At 45.3% G+C, this 24299-nt stretch overlaps 1 protein-coding gene and 1 long non-coding RNA gene across 6 annotated transcripts in view; one reads left to right on the forward strand and one right to left on the reverse strand.

The window, feature by feature from the left end:
- GPA33 (glycoprotein A33) overlaps positions 1–24299 on the reverse strand; it is a 102943-nt gene that overhangs the window by 56981 nt on the left and 21663 nt on the right. The window contains exon 2 of one of the 5 annotated variants that reach the window (XM_039521090.1): positions 14422–14500. The exons of 2 other annotated variants lie outside the window; for them this stretch is intronic. The gene's annotated coding sequence lies outside the window, so the exon portion shown is untranslated. Of the gene's footprint in view, positions 1–9158; positions 9252–14421; positions 14501–24299 lie in introns of those variants that run through there. 2 more of the 5 variants (XM_039521089.1, XM_039521092.1) reach the window with 2 other exon arrangements.
- On the forward strand, positions 12854–17467 carry LOC120396345. The gene is made up of 3 exons (XR_005593065.1): positions 12854–12942; positions 14280–14425; positions 17074–17467. It is a non-coding gene; the product is annotated as an uncharacterized LOC120396345 (long non-coding RNA).

Consider the following 24299-nt stretch of genomic DNA (forward strand, 5'->3'; position numbering starts at 1 on the left):
TTGCCTGTGGCTGAACATAAATGTTACCTGCTGTTAGCCACGTGGTGGGGGGAGGGGTGAAGTGATCATCCCAGAGAATTGGGGGAGGGTATGGGAGGGGGTGAGTTGGGTTTGTGCTGCACGTTAACCCGAAAACCGCAGCCCCTCCTCCTTTTAAATGGCCAACCCAACGGCTGCTTATCAGAAATGAAGGTGCTGCTGTTTGAAACCATTCCCACATATTATGAAGGTTAAAGAAGCCAAAAGACTGTGTCTTACCTGGCAAATTCTGTTGCCTGGCTCTGCGTGAAAGATCTCTCACACCAAACTGGCATACCCTCAATAAGAGGCAAAATGCGACCTTGTACGAAAGCACATGTGCTATGTAATGTTAACAGCAAGGTTTACTGTGAAAGAGTCTACCCATTGTTCTCTAAAATGTGTCTTTTTAACTACCACTCTCCCTTTTTTTCTCCACCAGCTGCAAATGTTTTAACACTCACACTATCTTCTCCTTCCGAGAGGCTAGCAAAGATTAGAAGGTGAAAAAAACGCACTCGCGATGAAATGTTCTCTGAGCTCATGCAGTCCTCCCACACTGAAAGAGCACAGCAGAATGTGTGGAGGCAGACAATGTCAGAGTCCAGGAAAGCACAGTATGAACGCGAGGACAGTTGGTGGGCTGAAGATAATAAGTGGTGGGCTGAAGATGATAGGTGGCATCAGCTTGGTGACAGAAGGCAAGAGGCAATGCTGAGGCTACTGGAGGAACAAACTGATATGCTCCGGCATATGGTTGAGGTTCAGGAAAGGCAGCTTGAGCACAGACCGCCACTACAGCCCCTGTGTAACCAACCACCCTCCTCCCCAAGTTCCAAAGCCTCCTCACCCAGACGCCCAAGAATGTGGTGTGGGGGCCTCCGGGCACCCAACCACTCCACCCCAGAGGACTGCCCAAGCAACAGAAAACTGGCATTCAATAAGTTTTAAAGTGCAGTGTGGCCTTGTCCTTCCATCCTCCCCCACCCCTCCTAGGCTACCTTGGCAGTTATCTCCCTATTCGTGTGATGAATTAATAAAGAATGCATGAATGTGAAGCAACAATGACTTTATTGCCTCTACAAGCAGTGATCGAAGATGGGAGGGGAGGGTGATTAGCTTACAGGGAAGTAGAGTGAACCAAGAGGGGTGGGGGGGTTCATCACGGAGAAACAAACAGAACTGTCACACCGTAGCCTGGCCAGTCATGAAACTGGTTTTCAAAGCTTCTCTGATGTGCACTGCACCATCCTGTACTCTGCTAACCACCCTGGTGTCTGGCTGCACGTAATCAGCGGCCAGGCGATTTGCCTCAACCTCCCACCCCGCCATAAATGTCTCCCCCTTACTCTCACAGATATTGTGGAGTGCTCAGCAAGCGTAATAACAATGGGAATATTGGTTTTGCTGAGGTCTATCCGAGTCAGTAAACTGTGCCAGTGTGCTTTTAAATGTCCAAATGCTTATTCTACTACCATTCTGCACTTGCTCAGCCTATAGTTGAACAACTCCTGACTACTGTCCAGGCTGCCTGTGTACGGCTTCATGAGCCATGGCATTAAGGGGAAGGATGAGTCCCCAAGGATAACTATAGGCATTTTAACATCCCCAATGGTTATTTTCTGGTCTGGGTAGAAAGTCCCTTGCTGCAGTTTTTGAAACAGACTAGAGTTCCTGAAGATGCGAGTGTCATGTACCTTTCCCGGCCATCCCATGCTGATGTTGGTGAAACATCCCTTGTGATCCACCAGTTCATGCAGCACCATTGAAAAGTACCCCTTTCAGTTTATGTACTTGCTGGCTTGGTGCTCCAGTGCCAAGATAGGGATATGGGTTCCATCTATTGCTCCACCACAGTTAGGGAATCCCATTGCAGCAAAGCCATCCACTATGACCTGCCCATTTCTCAGAGTCACTACCCTGGATATCAGCAACTCTTTGATTGTGTTGGCTACTTGGATCACAGCAGCCCCCACAGTAGATTTGCCCACTCCAGATTGATGCCTGACTGACCGGTAGCTGTCTCGCGTTGCAAGCTTCCACAGGGCTGTTGCCACTCGCTTGTGAACTGTGAGGGCTGCTCTCATCTTGGTATTCTTGCGCTTCAGGGCAGGGGAAAGCAAGTCACAAAGTTCCATGCAAGTGCCCTTACGCATGCGAAAGTTTTGCAGCCACTGGGAATCGTCCCAGACCTACAACACTATGTGGTTCCACCAGTCAGTGCTTGTTTCCCAGGCCCAGAATCAGCATTTCACAGCATGAACCTGCCCCATTAACACCATGATGTCCACATTGCCGGGGCCCCTACTTCGAGAGAAGTCTGTGTCCATACCTTCATCCCTCTTGTCACCTCCTCGCCTGGTTTTGCTTTTGCAGGTTCTGGCTCTACATATACTGCAAGATAATGCGCGTGGTGTTTACAGTGCTCGTAATTGCGATAGTGATCTGAGCAGACTCCATACTATGGTATCTGCGATGAAAAAAAAGTGTGAAACAATTGCCTGCTGTTGCGAGGAGTGGCTGACAGGATTGTCACACAGAATAGCCCCCTCAAGGATTAAACTCACAACCCTGGGTTTAGCAGACCAATGCTCAAACCACTGAGCTATCCCTCCCCCCACTATTCATGGAGGGAGTGAGGGAGGGGGGAGCAAATGAATACAAAAGAAATCAGGTCTCTATTGTTTTGATCCACTCCATCTCTCTTATACATCTTAGGCTGGCAGCAGACGGTGCAGTACGACTGTTAGCCATTGTCGTCTCCTGGCTGCTCGCCAGAAAATGGTGCAGTACGACTGCTGGCCATCGTCATCTCCCATTTATGTCCAGGAACCCCTGGCCAACCTCACTGAGGCCATCCAGGAACACACATATCTGTCCAGGCACCCCCGACTGACCTCACCGAGGTCGGCTAAAAGAGCACCCAGGAGACGACGACGATGGCTACCAGTCATAATGCACCGTCTGCTGCCAAAAGGCAATGAGCTGCTGCATGTAGCAATGCAGTACCACCTCTGGCAGCACCCAGGAGACATACGGTGATGGTGAGCTGAGTGGGCTCCATGCTTGCTGTGGTATGTCGTCTGCACGGGTAACCCAGGAAAAAAGGCGAGAAACGATTTATTGCTGTTGCTTTCATGGAGGGAGGGAGGCCTGATGACATTTACCCAGAACCACCCATTACAATGTTTTTGCCCCATCAGGCATTGGGAGCTCAACCCAGAATTCCAATGGGCGGCAGAGACTGTGGGAACTATGGGATAGCTACTCACAGTGCAATGCTCCAGAAGTCGATGCTAGCCTCGGTACTGTGGACGCACTCTGCCGAGTTAATGGTCTTAATGGTCTTAAGTGGGGACACACACAATCGACTGTATAAAATCGATTTCTAAAAAAATCGACTTCTATAAATTGGACCTAATTTCGTAGTGTAGACATACCCTTAGACAGTTCTAATTCATCTCCTTCTTTTGCTCCTATTGATCATCTTAAGAAGCTGCCTTTTTATTTTATAACAAACCTCCTTAAGACTGGAGAACTTGTATACAATCATAGAAATGTAGGGCTGGAAGGGACCTCAAGAAGTCATCAGGTCCAGTCCCCTGCGGGGAGGAGAAGTAAACCTAGACCACAACTGGCTGGTGTTTGTCCAACCTGTTCTTAAAAACCTCCAATGATGAGGATCCCACAATCTCTCTTGGAAGCCTATTCCAGAGCTTAACTACCTTTCTAGTTAGAAAGTTTCTCCTAATATCTAACCTAAATCTCCCTTGCTGCAGGTTAAGCCCATTACTTTTTGTTCTGTCTTTAGTGGACATGGAGAACTATTGATCATTATCCTTTTATAACAGCCCTTAACATATGTGAAGATGGTTATCAGGTCCCCCCTCAGTCTTCTTTTCTCAAGACTAAACATGCCCAGTTTTTTTCCTCCACTTACCTTCATAGGTCAGGTTTTCTAAACTTTTTATCATTTTTGTTGCTCTCCTTTGGACTCTCTAATTTGTCAACATCTTTCCTAAAGTGTGGTGCCCAAAATTGGACACAATACCTCAGGACAGGACAGTTACCTCCCATGTTTTACATACAAGACTCCTGTTATGCACCCCAGAATATTAGCTTTATTTGCAACTGCATCACTTTGTTGACTCATCTTCAATTTGTGATCCACTTTTTCTTTTGTATGGAAGTAGCAACATTTACAAGGTAGTAGAAAGGTCTGAAATCCATTTGAGGGCTTCAGGAGATGCAGAATGCATCTTTGCTATATCTCTTGGAAATGAAAAGATGGGTCACTTGTTCACAATGTGTTCAATGGTTTGGAAGTTTCTGTATTTGCACTGTGGCAAATCCTTGATTCACCACTGTGCATCAGGTGTGTGCATCTTCCATGTAATGTCCTAATACGGTTGATGGTCATCTACTTCCTTCAGTGGAGCAAGAAACCAGGTGGTTCAATAGTGGGATCATCTATGAGGCACTCGTTGTTTATGTCAGAGCCTGCCCATTGCATCCGCCAGGTGTCTTCTGGGTTGATGTTGGATGACAGAAGAGCTTCTCTAGCCACCTAGAATGGTTGGCAGAACTTAAGGTGAGTGAACAAGATTTTCATGGAGAGGGAGCTTTTGGTAAGCAAGAGCCTTCTTCTGCTCGCACAATGTACCCTCCTCCTAGTGGATGGTTGGAGGAAGAATGTTCGCAAGGACTGGAAGCCAAGGCAGTGACATGGACTTCAGGGTGCCAGTTATGTCTCCTAGCCACATTTGGCTGGATACTGATGTGGTCCATGTGTGAGCTTCTTTACGTACACATGCACAGTACTCAGCAGTGGAATAAACTAAAGCAAACAGTGTAGTTTATAACATTTGGGCGTCACAATCCAAGCTAGAACCTGCTAGTTTTTGGATGATATTGAAGTGACTCTTTGTTTTATGGCTTCACATGTTGCTGATTGAGGTTGCTGACTCCTAGGTAGCAGGGGTTAGGATTGTGGGTGATTACCTTATCGCAGAAGTTTACATTCATCATCCTCTGACTTGTAGCTTTAGAATTGCTGCTATGGAAAACTGATTACACCATTTTTGATGGCTTGGGTTTGAGCCGCCAATACTAAAAGTTGTTTTCCATCCTCTTCAGATCATCACAAAGGGTGTCTTCCACCTTTTTGAGTGTTGTGGCCAGTGTCGCTAGTCCCAGGTCTTCGGCATAAGTGAACTTGCAGCCTATCGTTTTGGGCACATCACTTATATATAAGTTAAAAAGGGATGGTGCTATTACTGATCCCTGTGGGAGGCCATTGTTCAGACTTTGCTTTTTGCTAACCTGACTTCTGAGATGGATATGGAATGTTTTGTCCAAAAGTATTGATCTAAAGAGAGGAAATGTCTGGTTGCATTGAAGCAGGCTGGATAGCTTCAGCAGTAGCTCCCTCCATGGTGATGGAGTCATAGGCTGATGACAAGTTGATAAAAGCTGTGGCCTTTTAAGCTTCCACTGTAAGCTGGACTCAATATGTGTAGTCAGTGCAAGCACCTGGTCACAGTAGCTTCACCTGCCATGAAACCTGCCTGTTCTAGGGTGACTCTGGTCTCGCCAGGATCACCCACTCCAGTAATTTGTGTGTTGTTCAGAGAAGAGAGAGAGAGAGAGAGAGAGAGAGAGCAGTAGCTTTGAGGTCATCGGGCAGTTTTCCAGGATTTTAAATGGTCATGACCTATGATCATTTCCAAGCTGTTGGGAGTTTGCTGCAGGTGATGACTTCTGTGTAAAGTGCTGCCATCCAGCTGCACCCTCTCGGCCTGAGATATTTAAGGAAGTCCAGAAGGATGCCATCAATGCCATCTGCTTTTCCTGTTTTTGTAGCAGAGAGGGCAGTGTTGATCTTGGCTCTTGTGAAGGATTGACAGAGACTTGATGAAGGAGCACTTCATGCACAGGGTTCCTCGAGAGCTGTTTTCACTTCTCTTTTCATTTGTCAGCATACAGTCATGTTTGAACTTCTTAGTAGGAGGCTGGCAATGCTGTTAGCAGTGACTTGAAGTGTCTGTATTTGTGATAGTGCTGCTCTGCCTAGGTGCCACAGTCAAGCCCATGCTCTACAGCTTGAGTGAGTGAAGTCTGTGGCCTCCACCCTCTCTGTCCACTGTTGTCATCTTATAGAGTCCAATGATTCCAGTAGAGCACTGACTAAGCTTGGGTCACCAGTAGCTTCATACCCCCTTAGGAGCATTTGCTTTCTGAGCTCCAGCATGATATAAAGAAGCTCCTGAAACACTGGGAGACATTCTTCTTTGTGGCTTTAATAATAAGCTCTGAGAAGCAGTTGATGTTTCCGGGCTTTAGGAGTCTGCTATTGATGGATCTCTTGACAGCAGTGGAGAAACCCAGCCAATTCGTCTGTCTCAGGTTCCAGCATGGAACTGGTACACTGGTAATGAAAGGGAGTTCAAAGTCAATGTGCACCATCACGAGCCTGTACAGACTGTGTAGCAAAGGGTCCAGGACAGTTCCAGATGCAATAAGTGGTGATCCAGTAGAGTCCTAGGACACAATAATGTGTATTCTCTCTTCCACTGTGCTGAGTGGAAGATGCCCTTTCGGTTTACATTGAACAGCAAGTATTGCTCCTGTGCCAATGCCCACTCAATGAGCTGTTTGCCTGCAGCATCATTCATTGAGTAGCCCATGCTGAACGGTGTCTGTTAAAATTGCCAAGATACCCAATGGGTGTTGTGATTTTGGTAGAACCAAAAGGGTCACTCTGCCTGTTGGGCAGCTTATACACATTATATATTGTCAGCTCACCACCTCAGATACTGATTGTGAAACTGTTGTCCGTTGTTGGCAATGCTTTGGCTATATCTTTTCATTTTAGCCTGATATAGGTGGCCATTCCATGTTCTGGATGGTTTTGGTTGGAGAGAAGGATTTATCCTGGTATCTTGAGGCACACTGAGTCTTCTTCTGAAATATGTGTTTCTTGCAGTGCCAGGATGTCAGTGTTATTGTCCATCAGCAGCCTCACAATGACATCAGCCTTCAAACAATATAGGCCCTCAACATTCAATTGGCATAGACAAATCGATGGGCCTATTAGTTGATAAGCATGGCTCTGAAAAGGGCCTTTCTTGGAAAAGTTGCTATTTTGACAGGGAGGTCAATGAATGATCTCCAGTCTCCAAAGTGGTGGCATTAGTTCGTACACTTAGATTAAAGTTACTTAACTGGGTTGTGGACATCACAAGCTGGAAGGAGCAAGCCACCAACTAACTCCAATGGCACCACATCCTCTTTCAGGCAGGGTCCCACTTTGAGGAGAAGCGCCTTGCCCTCAAAGCTGGAAAGAGAGAGAGAGAAGGAAGGAAAAAGAACAAACTTTCTCCCAGCACGCAGCTGGCCTGCCAGGAAATGTCTGTACCTACTGTGGGAGGATCTGTGGTTCTAGGATCAGACTACTGAGTCATCTCGAGACCCATATGTAAATCCGTGGTAGAGATCATCCTCAAATTGAGGGATTGCTGCTGCTGCTGACTTAACTGGGAGGGCCACGTTAAGGTTGCCACCATCACTTTCCATCCACACCTCAGATCCTTTTTCAGCAGTATGACCACCTAATCAGTTATTTTCCATTTTGTAGTAGTGAATTTGATTTTTTCCTTCTGAAGTGAAGTACTTTGCACTTGTCTTTATTGAATTTCATCTTATTGTTGACTTCAGAACAATTCAGACTGATTAACTTGTTGAATTACACTGTTTGTGCTGTAGGTTTTCTAGTTGATAGGAAACTTGGGCTTCCCCTTTGAGCAGTAGATTCTTGACAAAGCTTTACTTTTCATTTTCCACCTTCTGAGATCATTGACTGCAGTTACTTAGGCTACGTCTACACTGGTGGGGGAGTTGACTTAAGATACACAACTTCAGCTATGCGAATAGCGTAGCTGAAGTCGGCGTATCTTAGGTCGATTTACCAGGCCTTGAGGACGGCGGTGAGTCGACCGCTGCCGCTCCCCTGTACCACGGTGGAGTTCCGGAGTCGACGGCAGAGCGATCGGGGATCAATTTTATCGTGTCTACACTAGACGCGATAAATCGATCCCCAATAAATTGATCACTACCCGCCGATCTGGCGGGTAGTGCAGACATACCCTTAGTGCTGAATAACAGGTTTCCCCCCTCTGATAGGAAGGCAAACCAGAAATGCAGGTCTGTAGAGCTGGCTACCAGAATCTCTCTGGATACTTTATAGGGTTTCTGTTTGATCAGGCTGCTAATGAAACTGTAACATGAAAGAGCTGTTAGCATTTTTAACTGCCATTTACAAGTCTAAACAAGTCTAAGTTTTTTCTACCCCCACTTTCCCAAGCAGAGACTGGTGAGCAGCCATTCTCTGTACAGGCTTTTATTCATCAATACATACACCCTCAAAATTAACTTGCGCTTTTGTAGCTGCAAGGTGACATGGAGAGGCAGAAACAAAAGGCTTGTCAATACTACCAGGGGACCCGATTACAACAAGGTGTCATTCTGTAGCATGAGTGGGGCCTTAAGAGTGATCTTTCACTGGGCAGAAGCCAAGCACATGATTTTTCAGTGATATGGTTAAAATACTGTACAATATTCCCTCAGCTCTGTCGGAGAAAAACTCAGTTCTCGCTTTTTGTTTGGGTGCAGCAAAATCAAATACTTTATTATTTCTCCAGTAATTACAATGGAGGGAGAGAGTGCCATAGGACACAGGGTCATTCACAAGGCTCCTACTCTGTACACATTTAAGACCCTCTTAAAAACCTATGTCTGCCATGTTGCCTACAATGAATCCAATTGACTTGTATAGAAACTGTATATTATGTACTTATTATTTTTCCCAGTCCCTTTTCCCCTGACCTCTGTCTCCTTGTCTGTCCTTAGAGTATGAGCCCGTTGGAGAAGGGACCATCTTTTCTCCATGTTTGGAAATCCCCTCACACACCCTGGGTGCTACAGTAAATAAATATTAATGATGTTAGATTCTGTTTACACTACAAAATGGAACTGTCTTGTAATCTGATTTGGTGGTGATTATAGAGAAAATAGGCCCTAACCATCAAAGAGGAAAATAACCTGGTATTCACATCATTTGGAAGATTGTACATTGACAATACCTTTCTTTCTCTGCTGTTCAAAATATTTTCAGCCATTCAGAAAAGTGCGCTAACAGCAGAATGTAGCCCAGTTCAAGGTCTTGAATGCTGCTGCTGAGAGCAAAAAGATTTTTTCATAGAAATCTCTAGTTCAAAAGCATCCATTTTGTCTGAGCAAAATTTCATTACAGTATTAGAACATGACAGGGATTCTTAACAACATTTCTGACAAAACAGACAGATGTCCAATATTTTTAAAGCTACTGTCAGCAATTAAAAAAAATCTAACGTGGAATTTCATATATTGGAATAATAGTAGCAGCTTTATGATGCTTTCCAACATTGATTACTGAAGCTGGCAGCCCCTCTGTGTGGTAGGGAAGCACGATCCCCACTTTACAGATGGGGAAACCGAGGCACAGAGTTTTTTTTACTTTGTCTTTTGAAAGTATGTTTCCTCTTTATCAGCAGAATTGCCACATTGTACAGAGAACACACACTATTTTCATCCTTTTGAAACCACAGGTCTTGTTCACGCTAGAATTTGGATTGTGCTTGCCAGAATTATAAGTAGTGATAGCTGTTAAACATGGCTGTGTAATTAACTGTGCTTGACAACCATTTTCTAACCCAGTTGTGGTTAGCATAGCTGTAGCAGTTTTCCAGAGCAGAGAGGGCTTTTTTCCTATGAATTATTCAGTACTAACAAATTTTTCCCTGTCATGACTCCATTTCATCTCTCAGACCCACTTTGGGCTCTTATATGTATTTTATAACAAATAATAATAATAATAATAATCGTTTTTATTACATTAGCATCTAGATGCTCCAACTAAGAATCAGGATCCAATTGTGCTAGGCAGTATCAAACACATGATATAAACAATTCCACAGCCATGACAATCCACCGTGCTGTCCCAGGTCTTGGAGCCAGACCTGTGAGTTTTCCTGCAGCCATCACATCTTGGCCACCACCCACTGTCTGTTGAAACCTGGTGGACCAAGGAGACAGCGGGACTAAGGTCTCAACCAAAGCACCACCCTTGGGAACCCTGATTGAAGGCTTGCCCAGCTTCACTGACTAGTCCAATCATGCTACTGAAGCCAGAAGGAGGCACAGGAAATTGTCTTAGCAGCTAGGTGGTACCCTATTGTTGCTGCATCAGTCTCTGCTTGTGCCTGTTTCCTGCATTCTGCACCCAACCCTGTTCTTGATTCCTACTCTATTCCTGAACTGCCCTTGGCTCCTGCCTGACCCCTGCCTTCACTCTTAGTTCCCACCATGCTCTTGATCTGTGCCTGTTCCTTGCCACTCCTCTGGTTCCTACCCTTACACCATGTTTCCAACCATCAGTTACCAGTCCTGGCTCTGAGTTCTTACTCCTGCTCTTATCACTAGGCCAAACCTCCTACGTCCTGATCCCTAACACCCATTTCGGTAGGACCAGTGACAGTTTGTACAGTAGGCCTGTAGGCCAGATCATGTCATATGCAGCAGTAAGATCCAGGAATACTGTGCCTGTCTTCTGCCTGGTCTGTCTTTCTCAGTGTAAGTGATAAGTGCCAGCACTTGATTGCAGGGATTGCAGTTTAGGCTGAAACACGCTTGAGCTACACCCAGGATATCATCAATGGTAGTGGCAATTCTTTGAAGGATAAGCCTTTCAAGTAATTTGCACACCCAGTTTAGCAAAGAGATGGAGCTATAACTTGCTGCAAGTCAGTGGTCTTTCCTGGGTGAGTGCTCTAACCACCAGGGCCGGTGCTACCATTAAGGCAAACTAGGCGGTTGCCTAGGGCGTCAAGATTTGGGGGTGCCAAAAAGCGGTGCCCCCAATTTTTTTTTTACAGTGGTTCCTCCCCGAGCATGCTCCACTTCTCCTGCCTCCCAGGCTTGCAGCACCAATCAGCTGTTTGGCGCTGCAAGCCTGGGAGGAGAATTAGAGCTCAGAATGCAGAGCAGAGGTGAGCTGGGGTGGGGAGGTGCTGCACGGCTCCCTGGGCCGGGGGGAAGTGCCAGGGGGTGCCTCAGGGCAGGGGGGGAGCTGCTATGGGGGGGCACCTCAGGGTGAGCTGCTGGCGGGGGGTGTGTGCAAGGTGGAAGTTTCACCCAGGGCGCAAAACTTCCTTGCACCGGCCCTGCTAACCACCAGACTACAGAGTCATTCTCATGCTTCTCTCTCTCTGGACCAATGACTCATTATCTGTTCAAAGTGGAACAGCTTAGATGAGGGAGCCCACATCAGAATATCCCATAGTTCAGTAGTTAGGACACTCATCAGAGAGGTTGCAAATCACTGTTCAAATCCCTTCTTCTCATAAGGTTCAGGGAGACTTGAACCAGGGGTCTCTCACATCCCAGGTAAGTACCCTAACCACTGAGCTAAAAGTTATGGGGGAGTTGCTGTGACCTCCACAGTGGTGGTAGTGGTGGCAGTGTTTGAGCTCACCGGCGGAGCCCAATCAGCACCTACTGGATCCAGCCCTACAGACACGTGAGGGCAAGAAATGCTTATCTTCTCCCAATTCATGCATTGCTCTTGGGCTTAGGGGCAGATAGGCATCTGGACACCTAAGGGAAGGCAGCAGTGTGTGTATCCAGAGGAAGAAACATAAGTGCCTAGGGAACTTTTACAGTGGAAATGTAGGTGCCTAGTGAGTTTAGGCATGGGTTTTGTGTATTGCAGTGGTTCAAAAACAGGCACTTAGGCACTGACATTTGGGACTTAAGTGCCTAACTCCTTTTGTGCATTCAGCCCTTAGACTCACCAAAGCTTCAGTTCCAGTGTTAGCCACCTCATCTCCATTCTCTCAAGATTCTAAGATTCCTGGATCTCACATTCATCAGTCTTGCTTGGAGATGTTTTATTTTTGCCTCAACTGTGAACGTGGCCTCGCAGATATAGGATGGCTTTTCCAGGAGTCTGTCATGTACAGCCATGCTTTCATTTTAATTTGGACATGTTTAATGTGAATTTCATTGTGTGTAAAAGGTGCTGGACTGACAGGACAGGAAACTGAAGTGCTCTTTGAATCCTCTGAACCACAAGCTGTATAGACACTGACTGGGAAAACTTTTCCTCACCCCACCACATAATTGTGTTTCAACCCTAAGCTGAATGGACCACTTGTAGGAATGAAGGGAATAGGTCAGTCTCCATGGCATTTTCAATCCTGGCCTCTTTGCTGGAATTGTCAGCAATGAAGCTAGTTGGTGCCAATTGTAGTGAAGGTTTTGTAATATGGACATCTTCTAACTGGCAACTGGAATGAGGTCACCAATTCATTTCACATAGGCAACCAAACAGCCATTAGCTGGTAATGGTTTTCATTCCATACTGTCCTACCCAGCATTTGAACTAGTGGCTAACAAAGGATTCGTCTAGCATTACCAAGACACTGAGCTATCCAGTCATGTTAGGCAAGTTTTGTTTTGCTTTTCTATTTCTTGGAAACATTGGGATGTTCTGCTAATAACCTAGTAAAAGATACCATTGAGTAGGTTTAGTGTTTGAATTAATGTCAGTTTAAATGATGGGCATACACAACAGTTGTCAAGTTGAAGGGCAGTACTGGTGGGATATTGCAAGATGAGATCTTCCCCCCCCCGCCCCAAAATATGGTAGTGGCCTCATCTCATAAAGTTACATCATGACTTTGTGATGTAACCAGGCAGGGTAACACATTGTCATCATATCACAATGTGGTATCAAGGCATGGTATTGCAGTGGCATCACATCCCAATACCAGATCGCAATGTGGTGTCATAGTGTTGGCTGGAACAGGAGGCCCATGGCAACTGCAGGTGAGGCTGGCCAAGTGGCAGATGAGACTGCCCAGAGTGAGAGCCTTGCCAGGACTGATACAGACAGAAATGCAGACTCATCAATACCATTGTGTGGCATGTTACAAAGGGCATATGGAAAGTTTTGCTGCTCCCCTCCTCCATATCACACAGGATGATTTACATATTGATAAAAACATATTCCTTGCCAAGAGGGAGCAGATTAAGGCTCTGTTTAGCTTGATTTAGGTTAAATCCAACCTTGCTTGTGAATTTTCTTTGGGGAAAAATAAATATTAAATCTGTTCCTTTTCTTATTTCTTTGCTTTTGTTAATTTTACCTTCTGAGCAGCTGATTTTGGTGATCCCCTTGTCAGGAGGATATTCATTAATTTGGCCCTGGTGGGTGTGTATCATAAGCTCTTCTAACATTTCAGGGTCTGATATGTGTCTTCTAGTACTGTCCCATGCTGTGGAGTTGTAATATCACATGGAGAGTGACCAGAGGTATTGTACCTCTGGAGGTCCAGTGGCTGTGTGGAAGGTTCCTTATACCCTACTTGTCTTCTTTTGCACTTACATGCAGGGGCCAGCCACACATTAGCCAGAGAAATTATAGCTATGACTTCCCACTAATTAAGACTTTGAGGCAGATCATCAGCTGGTGTAAATTGGCATAGCTCCATTAATGTTGTTAGGCTATTTCAGTTTACATCAACTGGAGATCTGGCCCTTCCTTTCCAAAAAACTTGTCTACCATTTGTTGAGCTTGACTGCTTCCATTATGTGAACGTAGGCTGACTACTATCCTAATAAAATCTTCCCTGCCCCATATGTTGCCCTAGCCTCTCCTTGATTAGTGATCCCAGTGTCTTCCCTACTGCTGATGTCAAGTGCACAGCTCTGTAATTTCCTAGCAACCCTTCTCAAATACTGGCTTTTAATTAGCTTCTCTCTTTTTTTTACTAGCACTTCCTCCTGTTCCCAGAGAGCCTTTGAAGCAATTTGGCAGTTGGTACTCCTTCCCCACCATCGCTTTTTGTTGTTTCCTTGCAGAAATCTAGGATAGAATTTCTTGTTTTTTCAGAAGGTCTAATTTCTTGCTCCATAGTGATCCTAATTTCCTTCAGGATTTCTTCTTCATCTCCTGGGAAATTTGTCTCCATTTCTGGCATCTGTCCCTTGTAGTCCTCCCCTCTTTTTTTTCCCAAAGACAGGAGGAAAAGAATCCATTTAATATTTTTCTGTAGTAACGTCTATCTCATCTGTCAATAAATTACCCTTTGTCTTCTCTGGGAGACCCTCTTGTCTCCTTTCACTGACCTTATTCTGTACCTTGCCTGATTTTTTTTTTAAAGGGAGGATGTAATATCCCTGGGCTGTCATTCTGTGAAGAACAGCTGTCATTCCTCCCATTGTGTGTGTGTGTGCGTTTGAGCGGTGGAGAGAATATGGGAAAGACAGAGAACTGCCATTGAGGAAGATGATGATCCTACTTACAGATGTGAATATTTTTTCATTCATTATATTCAGCTGGCAGTTCCTTCTCTTTCTCTCATTGGTTTCAGTCTGTCATCTGCTGATTAAAGGGAATCTAAAATGAGTTGGTTAGTTAAAATAACATGGGCAGCTGAGGAATATTTATTAAATATAAATACATGTATTTCTAAAAAATTTTTTCTATATTTGTCATTCTCTCACTATCTCCGTAACTAGGAATGAGTTCTCACTGTCAGAGTCCTCATCTGATGTTACAGGGACATATCTGAATGGCAAGGAAAATAGATGACTTTCAAGGTCTTTCTATTGTAAGGCACTCAGATGCTCACTGACTGAGTTAAGGGGTGTGGCATACTTGTCTGTGCAGCAACCCAGACAGATTCATGATGCTACCTACTACAACCTTTTCCTGCCCCTCCCTGTTCTTTTGGGGGCAATATGCAGTCCCAGGGAAGTCACTAGGGAACATTCCCTGTGCTCCTCTGACTGCAGAGGCTGTAATTCTGCCTGGCCCTTATTCTGGACACTCAAACAGAGGGACAGGCTCCTTATTCCTTTCTCCCACCGCCACTGCACACTCATAAGAAAGCAAGGCAGAATCTAGCTAATATTAAAGAATAATGGTATGATACCATTTTATAAAAGAAATTCTACTTTTTGATTAAATTAACCAATATTTTAAAAATGTAATAGAAGCTCCCTAAGATAACCCCAGTATCATAGTATCTAAGCCTCTCACAATCTTTCATATATGTACCCTCGCAATGCCCAGGTGAGGTAGAGAAGTACTATTACCCTCGTTTTACAAATGGGGCGATGAGGCACAGGGAGACTAAGACTTATGCAAGGTCATACAGGAAGTCTGGGGGTGGGGAGATCAGAGAATTAAAGCCAGCTCTTCCTAATCCTAGGCTAGCGCCCTGAACACTGGCCCACTTCCTCTCAAAACACTAAAGAACTTACTTTACAACAACTGTGAAAGTTTGGTGTCTACAGTACTAATATTTTGGGCCTGATTCTTGTTTACGATGTGGGGCCTTGGTGTAAACGAGAATCAGGCCCTTTGTACCTCAATACCACCTTTCATCTGAGGATCTCAGCATGCTTTAATTAAGCCTCTCTGCATGCTTAATTAAGCAAGCCTCACATACCTCATTTTACAGAGGTAACTGAAGTACAGAAAGGTGAAGTGATTTACCCAAGATTACACAACAAGTCAGTAGCAGAGTTGAGTGACTCCCTGTCTCCTGCTCCAGCACTTTCCCTCTTATCTTACATCTGTGAAAGCATTAAGGTTCTGGAAAAAGTGTCATGCCTACAGGGTTCAGTCAGTCAAAGGCTCTGTCTACACTAGCAAAGTTTTCTAAACATTTCCTACCATTGCTAACACCTATTCTGCATAACAATGTGGCCAGCTCTAATAGAGATTGGCTGCTACCATTTTTAAGACCATGTCACATAACTCTTCAGGTCTAATCAACGTGATATTAAAAGCACTTGTGGCAGCTGGCAAAATACCTATAATAGGGTTCACAACACTGCTAACACCATTGGAGCTAAACAAGTGATAGCAATGGTGAGAAATTTTCAGAGTGTAGACAGTCTTGATGTAATTATTTGTAACTTGATACCCTAGTGCTAGTGGAGAGCTGTAGTGTGCATGAAACATCTGTAGAAAAAAACAGAACAGGGATTTTCTCTTTTCTGTTCCTGGAGTTGAATTCTTCTTTCTTAAATAAATAAAAAAATAAAATAAACTATACTCCTAAATTGTTATTACTCTTATTCTTTTTAGTCAGTTTTACCTCAGACACATACATTTGGCAATAGCTTGCATCCGAAGAAGTGGGTATTCACCCATGAAAGCTCATGCTGCAAAACGTCTGTTAGTCTATAAGGTGCCACAGGATTCTTTGCTGCTTCTACAGAACCAGACTAACACAGCTACCCCTCTGATACTTGACATTTGGCAATGAAAGTAGGGCTGAAGTGGGATCTGTGTTCCCTGGCTCTGACTCTTCATCTCAGAGTGTCGAACTGGCAGTTTTCTGATTGACAGTTAATTATTCATTCAGATTAGATCATATGTTTTTGAGTACTTTGCTCTTCTTTATGATCAGCATATTTATATTACATTGACATTTTTCTTGAAATTCTCATGATTTGGACCCCTTTCCAATGCCTGCCTGCAGAGGGAGACTCGTGGCAAAAACTGGCTCGCTTGGGCAGCTTTTCCTTCTGTATTTTTCAGAATGTTTTCCCTGATGAGGCCCCAGGATTATTGCAAACCAGTTGCAGGAAGAGCTGCTGGTCAATTAGGCGAGAAGAAACTTGAAGGAAAAAAAGAGTAAAGCCAGCAAATTGCTTGAGATAACAATCTCTCCCCACCAGTGTGTCTCTGTAACTAAGAGGATTAGCTGAACTTTATGTGTCATACCAAAACTGACAATAAGCAACAGTGACTTCCCCCCGCTGGCGCTTGTACCTTCACATGTTTCATTTTCCTGCTGGTACTACAGCCTTGCCCCTTGCCAACTGATGAACATGAATATCATGGCTCCTTTCTTTTCCTCCTTCCTTAAAGATTTATGACTAAAAAACAAACAAAGCCCAGCTGTTGCACTGACACTATGTATTTCTCCTCCTCTTCAGGAACATGCCACTTTTCGGAGAGCACAAGCTGGCAAGAAGAGGTATGGGGCTGCTGTGTTCTTTTTGGCTTCAGCTAAGCTTACTGCTTTATGCCAGAGACACAAAGACAGTGGCCCCAAATCTGTTCCTATGGAAGTCAATGGCAAAGCTTCCACTGGGACAGGATCAATCCAGAAAGAGAGAGAGAGAAAGCAGAAGCCCAGTTGACACAGGACTCAACCAAGTTAAGACCCCATTTAGACATGGTTCCATACAAAATAATTTAACCACAATTTGGCCCCATCCATCCTGAACAGCCAAATATTTTTAGCTGGAATTGTTGTTTAAACAGAATTTTAAACCAGGTGAGCAGACTCCTTGAAACCCACTGTAGAGTTTGCCAGAGAAAGATTGGTCTGAGAGAGTCATAGATACTATTCCTATGAAAACAGGTTAAAGCTAAGCTTCTTACAGGTGTAACCCTTCTGCCAGGCCGAAACAATAGCAGCAAGGGCCGGGTTCAATACATATGGGTCCCTTCCCTACAACGTAATGTAAAACCAGCTCGAGCCCCCACCCAGTGACCTGGGAAAATCTTACACACACCCCTGGGCGCCTCAAGGAGGCAATACTTCCCCTCTCGCAAGCACAGAGTCTTGGTGTAGCAGAAAAGATTTAATTACATGAGGTAAACAACAAGCATTAAATTGGGAAAATACCTCAGCTAGAGTTCATAGATCAAACCGTGAGCAAAGACCCACCCAAGGAAATTGGGCCGTGTCCTTCTCTCTGGTCTCTTGAGTCCAGCAACCCCCCAAATCACCCACAGTCCCAAAAGTCTCTGTCTCGGGTCAGGCAGCCCCAGAGTTCGAGAGTCTACCTGCAGAGGTCCCCCTCCCCAGCCTCGGTAGAAAGGGGCACCTTACGTGGTTTGGGGCCAACTGCCCTGCCTCTTCGTGGGGTTCTGCTTCCACTAGTCGTCCCCGCAACTGCTCAGCTCTGCTCGCTCCGTGGGCTGCTCCACCCGTCCCACCGCTGCTCCGCTCTACCAGCTGCTCTTGTCCACCAGCTGTCCTGTGAGCCGCTCCAGCCGTCCTCGGAAACTGCTCGCTCCACTCTGCCAGCTGCTCTGCTCCACAGTATAGCTTCAGGCTCCCCCACTGGTTAGCACAGTGCTCAGTGCTCTTAGCTCAGCGATTCCAGTGATTTCAGCTCTTAGTGAGTTCAGCTTTTAGTGATTTCAACTCACAGTAGGGGAGCCCAGTGCCAGTGCACTACTGGTCCAAAGTGAGTTCAGCTCAGTAACCTGTATCTAGATTCTTAAGGGAATCAAAATTAACTCTGACATTCCACAGTGGAGAGAGGCATAGGCAAAACTGGGGCCTCTGGCTCACACAAGGCGCCTGCACCACCAAGTACAGATACCTGTCCCCAGCCTCTCTCAATTCACTGGGTTTTGGAATCCATGTCCCTTGTCTAGCAAGTACTATTTAATGTAGGTTGAGTCATTTCTGTCAAAAAGCAGTCTCAGAGTTCCTCATTCACATAATTAAGGTAACAGCACTTTTTTTTCTTTCCTGCCCCAATAACAAAGAAATTGGGGATTCCACAGTGTGAAAATAACAATCCCATGCTGCCGTGTGTTATGCTAAGTGGAGTGGGTTTACCAATGCAAATGCACATTCCTAAAATTCCTTTGCCCACTCCTCATAATGTACCACCAGATGTCAGGGTAGATCTCATCCTGACTCTGCTTACACAGGGTCCAGAGGAAAGGTAGCAAAAATGTGAAAGAAAAACATTACCAGTATCTGTTGGGCAGCACAGAGGCACATGAAGAAAGTAATCAGCTGTACCCTCTGTAGTAGGAAGAGAGGCTGAGACATAAGCCCTTGTATCAGAGGCCTGGTATGAGGCAGGACCTGCTCACGGAATTTGGCAAGGACAGGGCTGATATCTAACCACACCCTGAGCAGATTGAGGAAGAAATAATGGATATAACATGCAAGGGGGGCTGGGAGAGGGAAGACTGAGAGCTGGGTTCAGAGATACCAGGGATCTTTTTAGATTGATGTAAAACAAATACCAACACTAAAGAGTCTATTTTTTAAATCACTGTTCTAAACAAGTTGGGATGTGGGACTCAGGTGATCATGGGCAGGGTTTGAGGTCAAATGTTTGAGGCTTGCAAAATTTGCAAGAGATATTTGTGATGTGTGATAAAATACAGGGAATTTTCCAGTTTTTGGAAGGCATTTTATTTAAACCAGTTTTTTGTGCTGGTCACACTCACATTGCTACACAACTCCTTGAATCTAAGGGTATGTCTACACTACCCGCAGGATCGGCAGGCAGCAATTGATCCAGCAGGGGTGGATTTATCGTGTCTAGTCTAGACACGATAAATTGACCCCCAACCGCTCTCCCATCATAAAAAATAATAAATAATAATAATAATAACTCGACTCCTGTACTCCAGCTCAGTGAGAGGCGCAGGCAGAGTTGATTGGGGAGTGGCAGCAGTCGACTCACCACGGTGAAGACACCATGGTAAGTCGATCTAAGTACGTCGACTTCAGCGTTATTCATGTAGCGGAAATATAGATAAGGCCTAAGGGCTTATCTATACTTGAAATGCTACAGTGGTGCAGCTGCACTGCTGCAGCTGTGCTGCTGTAGCGCTGCATTGTAGACACTGCCTCTGCTGACAGGAGGGATTCTCCCATCAGCCTAGCTAATCCACCTCCCCAAGAGGTGGTAGGTAGGTCGATGGAAGAAGTTTTCTGTGGGCCAAGTGCTGTCTACACTTGGGGGTTAGGTCGGCTTAACTATGCTGCTAGGGATATAGATTTTTCACACTCCTGAGAGACCTAGTTAAGTCAGCTTAATTTTCTAGTGTAGACCAGGCCTTAGTCAAATCATTGTGATGTTACTGACACTTTAAAATGGCACAAGCAGGTACACTCTGGCAACATAAATTCAGAATAGTAGCTAGGGGTTCCTTGCATAGCTTCACAGAGAGCAAAGTGTATGTGTTGAGTGGGAGAAATGCTTAGAACCAGACTTGGACTTTTAATCCCAAAATATGTAGAGGCAGGGACACTGTAAAAATGTCTGCTGTGCAGCCAAGGGTTAAGATGGCCTTGTTACTCCACAACAACTTCTGTCTATGATGTGTGCAGCATTAGTTTTTGTTTAAAGGGGCCCTGATCCCATCCCTTTTTCCAATACATATGAAATGGAACGTGTCTGCCTTTGAACTGCGCCCAGCAGCGCTGCAAGATTCAGTGAATGAAGGACACCGTATCCAATTGAAATTACAGAAGAATTTGAGACAGGCAGAATGTACTTACTCAATTGGAATTTAAACTGTGAAATTAAAAGGAAATATTCAAGGATGATGGGGCAGAGAGATTCCCTAATCTTTACCCGGCTCCGGCTGTGTGTCAGAAAAGTCTGAAGAGGGAATAAGCAAAGAACCTGCCCTGGAATAAAGGGTTGGGAGAGAATAAAGACAATGTTTTCAACAGCGCCCAGCTCCAGCTGCGTATTTGTTTCATAGGCTCTGCCTATGCTAAGAAAATGACTTGTGGTTGATAAAAGTTGTCAAATGTGTGTCCCTCCTGGCCTCCCAGGGTCAAAAACAATTGGGTTACTGGTGTAAACAGGGCCAAAGCATTTCCAATGCCTCTAACAGAAAGTGTGTTAGATTCTTGTGGAATGAGGGGTTCAGAACTCTTTGCAATGGGTGTGAAACACATTTTGGCCCTCTCTACAGTATCTATTTGGCCTCCATTACTGTAGTATCTGAGCACCTCACAAACATTAATCAATTAATCCTCACAACAGTGTTTTGGGTGATGGTAGCTGGAGGAGCAGAATGTTGGGAGCAGAAGGTTCTATGGCAGTTGGAAATGACAGTTGTGGATGGCAATTTGAACTGGGCAGCTGGAGAAAATTGAATAACGTATGGTGACAGCTGCAGGATCCCCCCTGACCAGACAGTCAGGAAGAAAAAGTTAACAGAACACAATGAACAGTGTGTGTGGACTCTGGTGAAAGCAATGACAGTGAGCTGAAGAAACCAATAGGAGGAGGGACAATCTTTGTGGTTAATACACAGGAAAGGGGGTCAGGCGTCCTAGTCCTGCCTGTGTAACAGACTCACAATGTGACTTTGGGCAAGTCAACTTAAATCTCTCCATGCCTCAGTTTCCCCCACTGTAACACCGTGATGATGATATTTCCCTACCCAGTGTGCATGGGGAGTTGTGAAGCATTCGGAGGCTAGGGTGGTGATGATCATGGAAATGCTTATATATCAATAGAACCAGAGAGGAAGTGAGAGCAGAGAATGAGAAGCAGATTGAAAAACTCACATGAAAAGATGAGTGCGCTCCTGGTGATTACCTCTCCCTTTTCTGAGTATGTGTGAAGGGTCTGAATTACTGCCTGAACTGCCTCATTAAATATAAAAATAAAACCTCATGTTTCTTTTCCTACATGTTCTATTCCTTATCTCCAGAATAGGAGTTAGCTGGTTATAGTGAGGGTTAAAGAGTTCTGGGGTGATCTGCTACACTGCAGTAGTTTCATCAGTCTGAGATCCAGTGTCAGTCACAACTATCAGAATAGGGTAGTTTAGGTCATCCTTCCTCAAATACAGAGACAACAAGAGAAGGATGCAGGCAGAGAGCAAAGAAAGCCATCTGGTAAAAGGGAGCTGGAGAACTTGAAGTGTATATTGAAAGCCGGAGAGGTGAGTAGGGAACTACAACGGAATACATATGAAATGCCTCTCTGCTGCTATGCACACAGCAGTCCACATGTTGGGAGTGATGTCCTTTTAACAGGAAAGGGGGAAAATGTTGGAGTCAAAAGTGTGCACGAGGGTGTCAGCCTTTTGGAACAGGGGACTCATCCTACCGCAACTATAGTAAAAGTTAAAGGCCTGGTCTACACTAGGCGTTTAAACCGGTTTTAGGAGCGTAAAACCGATTTAACGCCACACCCGTCCACACTGAGAGGCCCTTTATATCGGTATAAAGGGCTCTTTAAACCGGTTTCTGTACTCCTCCCTAACAAGAGGAGTAGCGCTAGTATCGGAATTACCATATCAGATTAGGGTTAGTGTGGCCGCAGATCGATGGTATTGGCCTCCGGCCGGTATCCCACAGTGCACTACTGACCGCTCTGGACAGCAATCTGAACTCGGATGCAGTGGCCAGGTAGACAGGAAAAGCCCCGCGAACTTTTGAATATTTCCTGTTTGCCTAGCGTGGAGCTCAGATCAGCACATGTGGCGATGCAGTTAAAAATCAAAATAAAGAAAGAGCTCCCGCATGGACCATGCGGATGTGATCGCTGTAAGGGCAGGCAAATCTGTTCTATCAGCGCTCCGTTACAGAAGACGAAATTCAAAATCATTTTTAAAAAATCTCCAGACAGACGCCATAGCAGGGGCTCAGCGCACTGCTGCGTGACAAACGTAACGGAAAGCCCAAGAATCAAATGGATGCTCATGGACTAGAGGACTCAAGCTATCCCACAGTTCCTGCAGTCTCCGAAAAGTATTTGCATTCTTGGCTGAGCTCCAAATGCTTCTAGGGTCAAACACAGTGTCCGCAGTGGGTCAGGGCATAGCTCGGCAATTTACGCACCCCCCTCCACCCCCAGAAGTGAAAGGGAAAACAATCCTCTCTTGACTCTTTAACATGTCACCCTATCTTTACTGAATGCTGCAGATAGACCCGATGCTGCAGCACTCAACACCAACATCCTTGCTCCCCCCCGCCATGGGTGGCTGATGGTGGAATACGACTGGTATCTGTCCTTGTCATCAGCCTATTGGCACATGGGGCAGTGCAAAAGGACTGGTAACCATGCAGACTAGCATCGGTGAGGTCTATCAAGGGTGCCTGGCCCTAATTTTTCCTGGTAGATGGTACAGTATGGCTGATAACCATTGTTGTCATAGCAACAGGGGGCTGAGCTCTGTCAGCCCCCACCCTTCATGTGTAAAAAAAAGATTCAATTGCCCCTGGACTAGCAGAGGGATGCTGGGCTCCTCTGCTCCACACTCCTTACTGTCTTGTCTGGACTATCATAGCAGCTGGAGGCTGCCTTCCACTCATTTCTCACTAACAAGTCAGTGTGTCTTATTCCTGCATTCTTTATTACTTCATCACACAAGTGGGGGGACAATGCTACAGTAGCCCAGGAAGGCTGGGGGAAGAACAGAATCAACAGGTGGGGTTGTTGCAGGAGCACCCCCTGTGAATAGCATACAGCTCATAATTTCTGCAGGATCTGACACAGAGCAGCTGTGCTCTCTGATACAGTGGTTCTCTAGTACACTTGCCCATATTCTAGGCAGGACTGATTCTATTTTTAGATACCAAAAAGGAGGAATTGACTCTGGGAGTCATTCCCAATCTTGGCTTTTGCGCCCCTGGCTAAGAGCAGTCAGGGGCACTTATGACAGCAGCAAATGGTGCAAAACGACTGGTAGCCATGCTCATCTTTTTACCAATTTATGGATTGGTAGATGGTGCAGTATGGCTGGTAACCATCTCTGCTGTCATGCAAAAGCAAAAGCATGCTGCTGTGTAGCGCTGTTGAATCGCCTCTGTCAGCGGCATCTAGTACACATACGGTGACAGTCACAAAACGCAAAACAGGCTCCATGATTGCCATGCTATGGCATCTGCCAGAGCAATCCAGGGAAAAAAGGCGCGAAATGCTTGTCTGCCGTTGCTTTCCCAGAGGAAGGAGTGACTGACGACATTTACCCAGAACCACCCGCGACAATGATTTTTGCCCCATCAGGCACTGGGATCTCAACCCGGAAATTCCAAGGGGCGGGGGAGGCTGTGGGAACTATGGGATAGCTACGGAATAGCTACCCACAGTGCAACGCTCCAGAAGTCGATGCTAGCCTCGGACCGTGGATGCACACCACCGATTTAATGTGTTTAGTGTGGCCGCGCGCACTCGATTTTATACAATCTGTTTTACAAAACCAGTTTATGCAAATTCGGAATAGTCCCGTAGTGTAGATGTACACAAAGAGGCATGTGGGGATTGGTGAGAGAGAGGAATGATGGTCTTGTGGTTAAATCACTGACTTTGGGATTCAGGCAATGTGGATTTAATTCCTAATTCTGCCTCTGTGACCTTGACAAATTGCTTATGGGTAGGCTTGGCAGAATTCAATTTTTATATTTTTATAATCTCAGCAGAAAATA

This window comes from Mauremys reevesii, linkage group 1, assembly GCF_016161935.1.
Source record: "Mauremys reevesii isolate NIE-2019 linkage group 1, ASM1616193v1, whole genome shotgun sequence".
NCBI classification, from domain to species: Eukaryota; Metazoa; Chordata; order Testudines; family Geoemydidae; genus Mauremys; species Mauremys reevesii.